Genomic DNA, 10,427 nt, shown 5'->3' on the forward strand with positions numbered 1-10,427 from the left:
AGTATTATCATTAACCATTAAGGAAATGTAAATACAAATCACAGTGTAATATAACTACATACTTATCAGAATGGTGTGAAAACAAAAACAAACAAATAAGCAAACCAAAGCAGTGATAACACCAAATTCTGGCAAGAATGCAGAATAATTGGATCACTCATACATTGCTGGTGGAAATGTAAAAATTTACAATGGCACAGTCACTCTGGAAAAGAGTATGGAAGCTTCCTACAAAACATTTACAATATACTTATTATACAGCCCAGCAATTATACTCTTGGACACTTACCCCAGAGAAATAAAAACATATGTTCGCCGAAAAACCTGTATATAAACATTCACAGTAGTTGTATTAATAATTACTAGCACTAGAAATGACTCACATATCCCTCGGGAGGTGAAAGGTTAAACTATGGTCCATCCATACCATGGAATACTTTCAGCAATAAAGAGGAACAAACTATTCTTATACTAAAAAACTTGGTTGAATCTCAAGGAGATTGTGCTGAATGAAAAAATAAAAGAAAAGAAGCAATCTCAAAAGACTATATACTATATGATTCCACTAATATAGCATCCTTGAAATGACAAAATCACAGATAATAGATTAGTGGTTGCCATTGGCTAGGAACAGAGGGAGAGGGCTGTGGCTACAAAGGCTAACGAACTTTGGAACAGGATAGACCTGTTTTGTATCTTGGCCATGGTCACACAAATCTATAAATAAGGTAAAATTATGTAGAACTAAATATCCACACATAGACAAGTAAGTGCATGTAAAATAGATAAAATCTGAACAAGTTTTCTGGATTGCATAAATGCCAATCTCCTGCTTGTGACATCATGACTATAGTTATAAAAGAAGTTATCACTGAGGAATTGGGTGAAGGGTATACAGAATCCTTATTATTTCTTAGGCCTGCACATGAATCTATAAGTATCTCAATGTAAGAAGTTAAAAAATATATAAATTCATCATATTCTGGGTCCAAGTCTGCCACTAAAATTGGGCGGTGACTTACAAGTTGTCTCTGGAACCAAGGTTTAGAAGCATAGCCAGGCTTCTGTGTACAGAGCCATGCTCATGGACATGGATTATCCTATAAACTCACTGTTAGGGTGCAGGAAAGCAAACCTGGGGGTGAAAAAGTTCAGGTTTAAAAGATTTTGATAGTTGACATTTTAATAGCTGCATTTCAGTAGCTGTCATAAGGAAGGAAAAAAGAGAGAAAGAAAGAAAGAAAGAAAAAGAAAGACAGAAAGACAGAAAGACAGAAAGAAAGAAAGAAAGAAAGAAAGAAAGAAAGAAAGAAAGAAAGAAAGAAAGAAAGAAAGAAAGAAAGAAAGAAAGAAAGAGAAAGAAAGAAGGAAAGAAAGAACATATTAGAAAAATCACCATTTTGTAAACTTCAGTAAACTAAGTGATTCAGACAACGATCATCGAGGGAGGCTGAAAAGCACTAAAAGAAACGTGAGGAAAGACACAGTCCTGCAGGTCCATAACATCACCCCATAGAGTGCTTGCTAATTAGAAAGGGAAAAGCATACCTTTGTGTTGGAACACGCAGGTCGTTACACTTAGCTATGTGATCAAATTAGCATCACTAACAGAGATTTCCTAATATTATATGCCTCCTGATATGATATGATATAAAATACACAGAAGCTGTATTCTTGCCAAAAGTCTTTAGTCTAAATCTAATTTCCAAATTGCTTGAAATATGGAAAATAGAGAATCAACCATATAAATCCAGAATATGGAATATTCCATAAGCTCAGTTTCTTCAATAGATCAATATCATAAAAAAAGAAAATAAATCACTATCCTGAAAAAATCATACCATGAAGAAAGAAAAAATCCCCACTGAGGGATTCTCAGGGAACAGAGGTCAGTGGACACAATCTTTGAGCTCTCTCTCTGACCCACTCCAGCTCACTGGTATTTACCAGAATGGAGCTTATACCCTTGTCTATTTTTTTGCAGCTACTATCAGGAGACACTGGTACATTGTCCAGTTCTAGTGCCCAGTTGGGCTTACACCTGTAGGTCCCACAAAACTGTAACCAACAGAGGAGAGTTCTCAAACAGCTACCACCCCCAGGGCAGAGCAAGAGGGTCTGTTGACCTAGGAAGTCAGTCTTTCTGGGAAAGAGGGCTATTAGCTCATCATTGTAGCTGCAGCCTGAGGGGCAGGGTTCTAGTTAAATACACATTTAAGGGCTTACTGTAAATCTTATCAGATATCTCAAAAGATGGGTGCTATATTCATGCTCTCCTTCTGTAGTGGTCCAGAGCACCAATATCTCTCAGGGGGTACCTTTTACACATGTCTGGTGCCCTGGTTTTTATGCCTGGTGTCCTGGTTTTGGCAGCTGTCACCCAGGGGATGACCCTTGAATGCCTGGCTCTGGTGGCAGGTGGGGCTTGTGTTCCTGATTCCCACAGGACTCTAACAATCAGAGAGACAGTTCTCAGCAGGCTACCACACCTAGGGTACTGCACAGACAGCAGACACACCCCAAGACCCTCTGTAGAAGAGGCCTGTGTGCTAGTCCTGCAGCTTCAGCCTGAAGGGTAGGATTCAGGTCTGCACATACCTAGAGGCCTATAGAGATGCTCTCAGGGAACATGGGCCAGGGGATGCCATCTTTGCTCTCTCCCTCTGCCTCACTACAGCTCACCCAGAAAGGAGATTACACACTCATCTGGAGCCTCAATATTTGTGATCGCCACCCAGGGGACACCTCCAGATTGCCTGGTCTGGTGCCCTGCAGGGCTTACATTTGCAGTCCCACAGGACTGTACATATTTGCATACTTTAAAAGCTGCTGTCTGAGGGTTTGGCTTCCAACGAATCTGAATCTAGGTGCTGACTGAGATCTGCCCCTTTGGGACACTGACAGGTCTTGGTACACCCTCAGCTACTGGGAGCCATTAAAAATAAAATAGGCTGCTTTGACAAGCACAAAGGTCTGAGAGACAACCAAAAGCTAGGACAGGGTTGAATGATAAGGATCATCTCCAACATGAGGCAACTCCTGCAAGACTAGGAGAGGTGGCATTTCATCTAATACATAGAATCAAATGCAGAGTCAAGCAAAGTGAAGAAACAGATTAATAAATACCAAATGAAAGAACAAGATAAACCTTGGGGAAAAGCCTTGAAACAGAGAGAAGTAATTCACCTGATAAGGTGTTCAAAATCATGGTTATAAAGATGCTCACCAACCTTGAAGGAATGGGTGAGCACAGTGAGAACTTCAAGAAACAGAGGAAATACAAGAAAGTACCAAATAGAAGTCACAGGGGTGAGCATTACAATTACTTAACTGAAAAATACACTACAGGCGTTCAACAGACGAGATGAAGAGAAGAAAGGATTGGTGAACTCAAGGACAGAGTAGAGGAACTCACCAATCATAGCAGAGAAAGAAAGGAAGAAAGAGAGAGAGAGAGAAAGGGAGAGAGGGGGAGGGAGGGAGGGAGGAAGGAAGGAAGGAAGAAGGAAAGAGAGATAAATTAAGGTACTTACGGGACAACATCAAGCTGACTAACATTTGCATTGTAGGGTTTCCAAAAGGAGAAGAGATAAAGAGGCAGAAACTTATTTGAAGAAATAATGGCTGAAAACGTCCATAACCTGGAGAAGGAAGCAAACATGTAGATCCAGGAAACCCAGAGAGTTTCAAATAAGATGAACTCAAAGAGATACACATCAGGACACATAATAATTAAAATGCTGAAAGTTAAAAACAAGGAGAGAATCTTAATAGCAGCAAAAGTAAAACAACTTGTTACTTACAAGGGAACCCCCATAAGAATATCAACAGATTTTTCAGCAGAAAATTTGCAGGCCAGAAGGGGGTGGCATGATATATTCAAATTGTTGAAAGAAAAAGAAATCCAACCAAGGATACTCTAGCCAGCAAGGTTATCATTCAGAATTGAAGGAGAGGTAGAGTTTTCCAGACAAGTTAAAATTAAAAGAGTTAATCACCACTAAACTGGCTTTACAGGAAATGTTAAAGAGACTTCTTTGAGCAGAAAGGAAAGGGCAGTAATTAGTAGCAAGAAAACGTACAAAAAAATAAATCTCACTGGTAAAGATAAATATATTTTACAGGTAGAGGATTAATCACTTAAAAAGCTAGCATGAAGGTTAAGACAAAAGTAGTAAAATAAATATAACTACAGTAGTTAATCAAGAGATACACAAGATAAAACAAAGTAAAAATTGACATCAAAAACATAAAACGTGTGGTGGGGGAGGTTAAAATGTAGACCTTTAGAAAGTGTTCAAACTCAAGTTGCTATCAACATAAAATAGACTTTTATATATATAGGCTGTTATATGTGAGCCTCATGGTATCCACAAAATGAAAACCTAAAGTAGATGCACAAATGATAATAAGAAAGGAATCTAAGCATAAAGAGAAAGTCTTCAAGCCTTGAAAAAAGTTTAGAGCAGGAGAAGAAAGGACCAGAGGAATTACAAAACAGCCAGAAAACAATTAACGAAATGGCAATAAGTACATGCCTATCAATAATTACTTTGAATGTAAATGGACTAAGTTCTCAAATCAAAAGACAGAGTGACTGAATGGATAAAAAACAAGACCATCTACATGTTACCTATAAAAGACTCACCCCAGATGTAAGGGCACGCACTGACAGTAAAGAGATGGAAAAACATATTCCATGCAAACGGAAACCAAAAGAAAGCCAGGGTAGCTATACTTACATCAGACAAATAGACTCTAAAACAAAGACTATAATAAGAGACAAAGAGGGGCATTACATAATGATAAAGGGGTCAATCACACTAGGGGGTATGACACTGGTAAATATTATTGTCTGGGAGTGCTTTCCCATGAGAAAGACTCTCTGCCCCAATTCCAAAATCTTTTTATTTACAAACTTAACTCGCCTAAGTATTGAAATATTTAGACAGCTTCTGTGTTCCTTGTTATCAGTGCAACTTGTGGAATGTGTAAATGGCCTGAGGCTTCTAACAGTGTTTTAGATTCTGTTTTCCTTAATTTGTATAGATAATTCTCTATTTTGGTAGCAATAGATGAATTTATGGTTGGTAAATGAAAAAAGAACAAAGTGTATCCAGTAATTAGTGTGTTATTTTTCTTCCTATGACAAAATATATTTCCTATGAATTTGAGGGAAGTTGAGTTACCACAACTCCTTTACTTGTTTTTTTAAGGTTTGAGCTACTCAGTTTTTGCTACTCATTTTTATTTGGGCAAAAATAATTTTAATAAAAACCCTGGCAGTATCTCAAGAAACATACTTTATTTAGAGTCAGTTTCATGTTACAGGCTCAGAGAGCAATAGAGTCCTGGCAGTCAAACAGAACTTGAAAACAAGGTTGAGAGAATTTTCCCTCAAAAAATATTTTATAGGACCCATAAAATACAAATGAATAATTCTTAAATGATTACTACAGAAATCTAAACATAATACCAGCTAAGAAGGGGCATAATAAAATGTATATACCCCTAAAAAGTTGATGGCATAAATCCCTATAACACAAGACCCTCAAGCAAGGAGGAAATTAGTATCACTATAACTCAAGGAGGGAGACTTTCTCCTTCCAACCAGGGAGACTGAAGGGGGTTTTATCAAAGATAATGACATTGGATCTAGTCCTTAAAGGATAGGAAGGATTTGGAATATAAAAATGGAATAAACCATCAGCATCGTTAGGTAATCTACACAAATACAAAGAAGATATGAAACTAGAGGACTCTCAAGTATATGAAAAGAGCCACCTCAGGAAAACATTACCAATATAAAAATCAACTGTGATACTAAGTTGCATTTGACACTTATTAAATAGAAATTGGGTAGTAAGATTTGCCGGTAGTCTTGTTCTCTGTACCCACATAGTTCTGGGATAATTTTCCAGATTGTTATGAACCACATGGAACACACTGAAAGCACACAATTTCCTGGGCCCTCCCTGTGTCCAGGCCCCACCCCCCTCCAGTCACCTGCCCTCCACCCTCCACCATGTGCTCCAGGCTTCCCTGCACTTTCAGGGCAGTTCTGTTGGGGCAGCTCCACCGGTTCATGCAAGAATTCAGCGTTGTGTAGTCAGCTTTGCTGTGGGAACTGACAACCCTAAAATCTCAGTGGCTTCCACCAACAAACAGTAATTCCTGCACATGTTATATGATGCCTACATGTTGGCTACAGGTCTGACCCACGTGTCTCCTGGGCTCCAGGATCCAGGCTGGAAGAAACAGCTCCTCCTGGGAAATGTCATGCTGCTGGGAGAGGGAAAGCTCTCTGTATACCTGGCACTCTGCCCCTGCTCTTCTCATTTTATCAGCAGGTAGTCGTTATGGGGCAGGCAACTGTTCTCACTTGTGGGGATGCTGGCCTGAGCTGGGAATGGGGAGGAGACCTGGGAATGCTGACAAAGTCCACCACAGCTTGAGGCCACTTTCTCACTGAACGAATCCTCACTTAGTGGTCCCAATTTGAAAGATGTGGCAGAGTTTCTCTCTTGGAATCCTAATTCCTTTCTGGTAGATGTTGCTGTTCTCTTGCCAAGTTCCTATCAAGAGGTCTGAACATCTGACTCTAAGCTCAGCGAATCCAGCTCCTCCTCCATAGCCTCTCTTCTGGCTGACATCCCCATGCAGACTTCTTGCTTGGAGTGCTGAGCCTTTCAACAACCTAATTGCTTATCCCAGGCTCCAACTGCTTTTGGAGAAACCCTATAAAGGAGTACCAGATCCTCTCCCCAACTCAGCACTCCATCACAGTGTTAGGTTACCACATATTGATTTCTCTCTGGATAAAGGATGTTCTGCTCAGTAGACTGGACTTCCTCCAGCAGTGACAGCTGGACCACTGATCTTGTGCTCTCATACCTGCCTCCTCTCAGCTACTGGCCAACCGGCCTCATCCTCCAGAGGCAACTGATCTATGACAGCTGAGGAATGAAAGATGACACACTGCTTTGCTTCTTGACTCATCAAGAAACTTTCTGACTACTAATTTTGTGTAGCAGGTTTGACTTTTAATCCTCATCTTCAGGTGTGTACAAAATAAAACTTGTATATGGCTTTTGTTACCCATGACCTGGAGCTGAAATTGCCAGGTCGTAGGGATGTACTTTTGTTTAAACTCAGCATACTGCAAAATATTTTTCCAAAATGGTGGTGTCAATTTATACTTGCGGCAGCAATAGAATGCAGTTCCTGACAGCCTTGAAATTTTAGCCATCATGATGGGTTTGTAGTGTTGTGTCTTGGTTGTTTTAATGTACATTTCCTGATGACTAATGATGTTGAGCAACTTTTTATATAAACATCAATCATTTGAAAACCTCCCTTTTGAGAAGCACTTGCACAAATGTCTTCCCAAATTTTTAAACGAGTCTTGTTCTTATTGATTTGTAGAAGCACATTATATAATCTAGAGAGGGGGCCTTTCTCTGTTGTGTGTGCCTAACATACTTTCTCCCATATTGTGACTCACATTTTCATTATTTTAGTGCTATATTTCAGTGAAGATTTGTTCACAGCTTTAGTGTAATCTGATTCTTCAATCTTTTTTATGTTCAAAGCTTTTTGTATAGTATTTAAGAAGTCTTTTTCTACACCTATGTCATTATATACTCCATTAGAATGTATTCTAAAATGTTTATTGTTTACCTTTCACACATAGATTTAAATTCCACATGGGCATTATTAGTGTGTGCATGTGTGTGTTTCTATATAAGGCATGAAATAAGCATCAATTTTCATTTTTTCTGCATGAATCTCCAATCGACTCATCACTATTATTAGTGACTATTCTTTCTGCATTTCTATACACTAATAACAAAGAAAGAGAAATTAAGAAAATATCCCATTAACAATCACATAAAAATAAAATTGGTACAGCCACTATGAAAAATGGTATGGAAGTTTATAAAAAAATTAAATATATAACTATCATGTGATCTAGGAAACCCACTTCTGGGTGTATAACTGAAGGAAATGAAATCAGTATCTCAAAGAGATATCTTCACTCCATATTTATTGCAGTATTATTTACAATAGCCAAGATATAGAAATAACCTAAGTGTTTGTGGACAGATGAATGGATAAAGAAAATGTTATATATATTTTATATGTCATTATGTATATATGTGTGTGATTCATATAAGAATGAAATATTATTCAGCAATACAAAAGAAGAAAATCTGCCATTTGTGAAAACATGGATGAACACTGAGTTCATTATGCTAAGCAAAATATGTCAAAGTCAAATACTGCATGTTATCAGTTACATGTGGAATCTAAAAAACAAAAAACCCTTCGAACTCATAGAAACAGAGTGTTATATGTTGGTTGCCATGGATTGGATGGTGGGAGAAATAGTGGGATACTGGTCAAGGAGCACAAACTTTCAGAATTAGTTCTGAGGATAAAATATACAGCACGGTGACTACAATTAATAATGCTGTATTGTGTACTCAAAATTTGCTAAAAGAGTAGATCTTAAGCATTCTCACCACGGGGAGGGGGGAAAGAAAGTAACTATGTGAGGTGACTGATGTGTTAATTTGATTGTGAAAATCATTTCACAATGTATTCATATACCAAATAATGACAGTGTACCCTTTAAATATATACAATTTTATTTGTCATTTATGCCTCAATAAAGCTGGAAAAATTTTAAAGGAAAATTGAAAAAGAGAAAAGGAAAGCACACTCTACATTAAAGAGATGTAATAACAAAATGTAATACATGAACATAGATTGTTTTCTGGTTTTAATAAAAGTTGTAAAAGTCATTTTTAAAGCAACTGAAAAATTTGAATATGGATTGTGTATTAGATGATATTAGGGAATTACTTTCAATTTTGTTTGATTCTGAGATTATGTGATTGAGATTGTCAAATAGCTCAGCAAGATAAAAATACAAGAAAACATAAGAAAAACATTTACAATTGTTGATTCTAATGATTAACTAATATAGAGTTTGTCAATGTACTATTCTTCCAACTTTTCTCCATGTTTGAAAATTACATAATGTGAAAGTTGGAGAGTAGAAGAACCATAAAAAGGGGAAAGAAATACTTCAAGAAGTGGAGCTGTCTGTCACTGAGGTGGGAATTCCACTTCTGGGTGGAAATCTACCAGAGAGGTCATGTTGGAATTCCTCCACTGACTGTGAAAACTGAGGATGCTGCTAAGGTCCTGTCTGTCTCTAGGAGTCTATGATTCCAGGATACAGTATCATGTTGCTACAAAACAGTTTTGCTTAAGGGAAGATTAAATGAGATCATGTCTGTGTCTGACACATGGTACTTTATTTATGGGGAAAAAGATGCCCTGAATATAGACCTGAGTGTTCCAGGTACAGAAAAATATTATGTTGTGTGACAGGAAGGATCACATTTACAGATAACACTGTGGTCTCATTTAGCATGTTGAGGGCATCAACCCCAGAGAGAAGGTAGAATTTTATTATTTTCTGAATGTTTTCCCATAAAGGCACATCTGGCTGATGGTTACCGTATTAGACACTGCAGTTTCAGAAGGTGGAGAGAGATATGACACAGCACATTTAATTAAAAAGTCCTAACACCATTGGATTGTAAAGCAATATAAATCTATTTTCTTTCAGGTACGTCTTCAGTATGAAACATCATAAGAAAGAAAGAAAGGACACAGTGATCCTGTGATAAACCACTATGGAAAAAAATATTAAAAAAAGAATATATATGTATTACTGAATCACTTTGCTGTACAGCAGAAATTAACACAACATTGTAAATCAACTATACTTCAGTTAAAAAAAGAAAGAAAAGATAAGTAAAAAGGAGAAGCATTTTAGGTTTTGGAAGTCAGAATGACAAAGAGAAGGAAGAATCTTGGAGGAAGTCTTGTTAGAAGACTGCAAACTCCAAGGAAGTCATCAAGCAGGTTTTGCTAGTGACGAGGAGGCAACCATATCTAGTCTTTCTAAAACCTAGGATGGACAAGACGAAATCAGTCAGCTGGAGCACTTCACCAGTCTCACAGACATTTTCTGACCTGGACCTGGATATAGACCACCCGATGCTTTCTGAATATGATTTCATGGGGAACAGAGCTGGGTGCTTACTAAATGCCAGGCCTGTGCACAGCATTTTTCCATGGATTATCTCATTTAATACTCGCAACAATCCTCTGAGTTGAAAATGTAATGGATTTTCTATTGGGATTGTCAGAAAGAAGAGTCTTCTCCAAGAGTTTAGGTGATTTTGAGAACCAAGAAATTGCATCGGGAAGTGAAATAATGGGAAGTATCTTTCTTAAGGAGAGGGTGAAGATTCAAAAATGGATTCATTTTTGGACATGTAGCTAACTGAAGAATTGGAGTCCTTAATACAGAATGCCTTTAAGCAATCGAACTTTTCCAATGACCA

This window comes from Balaenoptera musculus, chromosome 2 (genome assembly GCF_009873245.2).
Source record: "Balaenoptera musculus isolate JJ_BM4_2016_0621 chromosome 2, mBalMus1.pri.v3, whole genome shotgun sequence".
Taxonomy (NCBI): Eukaryota; Metazoa; Chordata; class Mammalia; order Artiodactyla; family Balaenopteridae; genus Balaenoptera; species Balaenoptera musculus.